The sequence below is a fragment of the Myotis davidii genome, unplaced genomic scaffold (assembly GCF_000327345.1).
Source record: "Myotis davidii unplaced genomic scaffold, ASM32734v1 scaffold642, whole genome shotgun sequence".
Lineage (NCBI taxonomy): Eukaryota > Metazoa > Chordata > Mammalia > Chiroptera > Vespertilionidae > Myotis > Myotis davidii.
The window spans coordinates 920,129-925,405 of NW_006293957.1; positions in this window are offsets into that span (position 1 = coordinate 920,129).

Below are 5,277 nucleotides of genomic sequence, written 5' to 3' on the forward strand. Positions count from 1 at the left end.
GGGGACCTGGGAGCGCCCACCCCGCCGTCCAAGGGCGGGTCCTGATGGATCGGTTCTGAGGCTTTAGGAGCCAGCGACTAGCGAAATGGCATCGGGAAGCGGCACGGCGGTCGGCAGCAGCTTCCTCCGGCGCCTCCCGCCCGCGGGCGCCTGCGGGGAGCAAAAAAAAAGTGCTCGCGGCACGGGGCTGGGTTTCCCGGGAGCCGATGCTCGGCTCTGGGGCCGGGTCTGGGCCGGAAGACTCGTTCGCGTGAACAGCTGGCTCCTGGCTCGGTCAAGGCAGCGCGAAGTGAAAAAGAAGTAAAACAGGTTTACCTCGAGCCTCCCCGCCGTGAACGGCACACCGTGTGGCACGTGGGTCGCTTCTACACATCACATGGGACAACGCATTGCAGCCGAACCCCCGCCTGTGGGAGGACTTGGCCGGGATGTACATACAGGGCCGACCCCTGGCTGCACAGCCTCCCGGGCAGATGGAGGGGCAGCCCTCGCAGGGGGCAGTGCCGGTGGGGATCCCCTCCGGGGCCTCGTTCCCTGCTCCGCGCTGGTTGATACAGTTAGTGGACACGCCAGCTGTCTGCAGGCGGGGCTGCCCCCAACACCTACCAGGTGCAGCGATGGCGCCAGGGGCTTTGTGCACTGTCTCATGCATCATCCCACCAACCCCCGGACTGTGGCCGCGAGCAGGCCAGGCTACAGCGAGCAGAGGAGGGCTAACTCGTAGCTGCGCCTCGCAGCCCCAGCGACACAGGAACCTCCTGTCTGAGCTCCAGGCGTCTCCTGAAACAACCTGCTGGGCCAGGGCTGAGCCGGGAGGGCAGTGCAGCCTTTGACACTGGTTTCTGTGTTGTGGCACCTACGTCTGTGCTGATGCTTTGGATTTACAAAGACGCAGCCTGAATGAGAACTCCAGGCAGCAGCTGAGTGTGGTGGGGACAGGGTCAAGAGAAGGGACTAGCTTAGTGGTCCAACCTAGAGGCTACCTAAAATACCGTTTTCTTTTCTTTCTTAAAGAAAGGAAATGTTTTAGACCAGCCTTAGTCTCCTCATCGTAGAATGGACAATATCTTTGCATTTCCTTAAGCATGTTTTTTTCCCCCAAACACAGAGGACAACTGGTGCAGGTACAGAGCCCAGCCAGGGTTAGCATATGTTTGTGTTTGTTGTAGGGACTGTGGCAGCCATTCGACAGTGTTACAAGAGCTTAAAGAGAAGTACAGTCATTGCTAACCCTGCTCAGTAGCTCACCCTAGTGAGCTGCCCCAGGTGACACCGTGCGGCAGGGCCTGGCCCTGCTCAAATTCCCGGTCCACAGAATCACGGTGACAAGTGAGTGTCGCTTTAAAGCACTAAGTTCTGGTGCACTTTGATACACAGCTATAGCTGACAGACACAGATGTTTATTAGGAAGAACCGAGACTGAATCCAAGTAAATTAAACTCATGAGACCCCAGGTCCACAGAGAAAAGGGTGAAAGGTGAGCAAGTGCGGCAGGTGCAGAGGGAAACAGGATCACTACGAAGGGGAGGATCAAGCTGGTTCCAGCGGAGAGGATGCCTGACCGCTTCAGGGGAACTTTGCACCATGTCTGCACAGGACAGAAGTTCAAAAGTATCTGTTGGATAAGTACACAGGCACCAGGCAGTCGGCTCTCCTGCTCTGCTCATGTCCATTTCATCGGCTGCCAGCGATGTAGCAGCTCCGGGCCCAGGCTAGGCGGCAGGCCCAGCACCTGCGCTGCATGCACAGACCTGTGGCAGCCTGGCCACGGTCAGAAGAGATAAATGCAAAGGCCCTGAGTGAAGGGACCGGGGTGGGGGGTGGGGGGATGGGGGGGCTCCAGATCTAGTGCTTTAGCTACCAGGGCGGGTCCTACTATTGGTCCATGGAGCGAGGTTGCGGAGTTTCACTGACTTGTGACAGGAAGTGATGCGGGGAATAGGGACAGACACACTGAGCCGGGCCCTGGTGGACCGTGCCCCTAATAGAAGGCTTACTAGGCAATACTCTCCTCCCCGAGGGAGCTTCACCGCAGGCTCTGAGTGAGGAAGAAAAAGGCTCCCCCAGGTGAAAAAGTCCCCAGGCCTCTGCTATGGACTAACTATTTATGTTCCCCTCCCCCAACTCATGTTGAAACTTAACCCCCAAGGTGATGGTATTAAGAGGTGGGGCCTTTGGGAGGTAATTAGGGCTGGAGGGCAAACGTCTCCCGAGTGGGATTAGTGCCCCTTTGAGAGGACCCTTGCCCCCCAAACCTCTGAGGACGGTGACAGATGCCGGCTACGAACCAGAAAGCGGCCCTCCAGTCCCTGGATGTGTAGGCCTGCTAATCCCAGACTCCAGCCCCCAGACTGCGAGGAACACACTTCTCTTGTTGATATGACACCAGGCCACGGCATTTCTCTTTCGTAGCAACCCAGATGGACTACGACAGCTTCTTTTTTTTTTTTTTTTTTTTTTAGCTTTCTAACCCCCCACCTCCCCTGCCATTTGTCTCTGGATGTATTCTTGTTCATCAAATTATGTTGATCATTATATCCCACATATGAGTGAGATCATGTGATATTTATCTTTCTCCGACTGGCTTATTTTGCTTAGCATAAGACAGCTTATGATTTGAGAAGGTTTGGGATTAAAATTTGGTTTTCAAAACATTCAAGAAATTAGCATAAATTCCGGTCATTCTGGTGACGTTTCTGCAGCCTCTGGAAGAAGCAAACATAAACCCTCGCCAGAGCTCCTGGCCTTGGCAGGTGCCTTGGACCCACAGACTCATTGCGGGGTTGCGGGGACGGGGGTCGAGGGGTGGGGAGGCTGGCAACGTGCGAGAAGTCCTCGGGCTTCAGATGAGGACTAAGGCCACTGTCCCACCTCAGAAATCTCCTCAGAGCAACAAGTAAACCAGAAACAGAAACACTGAGGTCTTTCGTCCAGGGTCGTCAGGCTGGCCCTCCAGGGCATGAGGGGTGAGTTAATTACATGTTTGACCAAATAGAGCAGCTCATTTTTAGTTGGTAATTTTGTATGGCCCTTGAATGATGTTATAAATATCCAAATAGCTCTTGGTAGGAAAAAGGTTCCCCACCCCTGATCGACTAAGGAGCAGCTTAAAGTCTGACCTGCAGAATGAGGTAGGGAGGCGGCAGAGGACGTGGGGATTTATTACAAAGAAGAAGTGGAGATGAGCGTGCAGGGACCATGGAGCTGGTAGAGCGAATGGCTGTAAGACAAAACGCAAGCTCTGAGGTTTAGAATAAACAACTCTTGCAAAGGAAGAAGGAACCCAGATTATGGGTGAGCGCTTTCCTGGATCTGGTGTGATTCCAAGAAGTAGAGGTGAAATCAGCGAGGAGCACAGGGAAACACACATCTGCAGGGACCGCCTCTGCCTGAGGAGAGAGGACGGACTCCTACTGTGAGGAGCCCCAGCAGCTTCTGTCTCCTCTTCACTGGGTGGGTGGGCAGGGGGCTAAAATAACACACACAAAACTCTGAACCTTTTTTTTTTGTATAAATGGGAAGGTTTGTCCTTTTATTTTCTGTGATTATGTCTTTTAGTAATATAGTATAACTAGGGGCCGGTTGCACAAAATTCGTGCATGGGTGTGTGTGTGTGTGGGGGGGGGGTTCCCTCAGACCGGCCTGCACTCTCTCCAATCCAGGACCCCTCGGGGGATGTCCGACTGCCGGTTTAGGCCCCATCCCTTGCAATCCGGGACTGTTGGCTCCTAACTGCTCACCTGCCTGCCTGCCTGATTGCCCCTAACCCCTCTGCCTGCCTGCCTGATCGCCCCTAACTGCCCCTGCCTTGGCCCCTGCCACTGTGGCTTTGTCCGACAGGTGAGAACTGCTGGCTGGTCAGGACCCATTTTTAAAGCCTGTTCTGCACTGCAGCAGTTCAGGTCTATTAATGAATTATGTCAATGCACACATGTTAATCTTAAACAGGGCAAGGGGCTACATGTGGTTATCCAGGGAGAGTACATCACTCACAAATATGGTTATCTTAGCAAGTCACTCTGAGTCAGTAATTGAAGTTCAAAACCTTATCTATGGGGTACACACACTTCAGGGCAGTGGGGAATGTGTCCTTAATATCACACTTTAGGTTTCAGGACAGTTAACTCAAACCTTTTTAACATTTTTTAGGCATTTTTAAACATTTCTATATTTTACTACAACACCGTCCTGGGGCCAGACTGGAAAAGCAACTAAATCAGAGAACATCCACCCAGAATTAATAAATTAGACACAGCGGAGGAGACAATTAACAAGGAAAGGTAGAGGGTGCCTGGAGAATGGGTGGGAGAGGGTGAGGTGGAAGCTGCATGGCACCAAAGCCCGTCCCTTGACACCAGGTGTAACACGCAACTGAGGAAAGGAAACGCCACAGCGCTGCTGGCGCCCAGGGAACCTAGACCACAGCCACGGGAGGCTGAGCCCAACAGGCCTCCTGAACAGCGGCCAAGTCGCGCGATCCGCGGGACAGAAACCTGCAGTTTCTGCGGGTTGTTTTGCTTTTGTTTTGTCTTTGCTTTTATTCGCTAAACCCAGAGCATAGGACTTCTCAGTTGCAGGAACTCACCCAAGGCTGCGGAGCAGGGAGAGGCACAGACCTGTGCAGCCTGAAGAGGGGCTGTGGAGAGAAGCAGGGCGGAAGACGTGAAAGGAATCAGCATTGGCACATTCACAACCCTCCCAGCTGCAGTGGCCGTTTCTCTCCTGAAGAGCCAGCCCCTCCCAGTAGCCTCAAGGAAGATAGTGCAGCCCGCCCCACCCTGCCCGCACGCTGCGCTTTACCAAGAAGCAGGCTCTGAAGAGCCCCAAAGAGCCCCCCCCCCCTTCCCCGTGGCGGGTTGGAAGAAGGGCTGGTCCGCCCACTATTCCGGGACCAGACTGATAAAACTCCAGGTGGCCAGCCGAGCCCACTGGTCTCCACACAAGGGTCTCTGACCAGCCAAGGCCAGAGCAATATCTTGGGCCACTCGCGGAGGAGGAGCTCTCGGTCAGGGAAAAAACATCAATCTGATTCCTGGAAAGCGAAACAGCACCACCCTCACCTAAAGCGCTGTCAGAAACGGACACGTGAGTAATTATGATTGACAGCTGGCAGACAGACACAGCGGGCAGATTGGTTCGCCTGCTTGCAGCCAAGGCCGGTGGGGACAGACACAAGCAGAGGAGGGTGGATCGTGAAAGGGCGAGTCGTCGCGGGGCCTATGTGGGCCGGCCGCCGGTCCCCATGAGGCACAGCTTGACCACGCTGCTGGCGGCCTC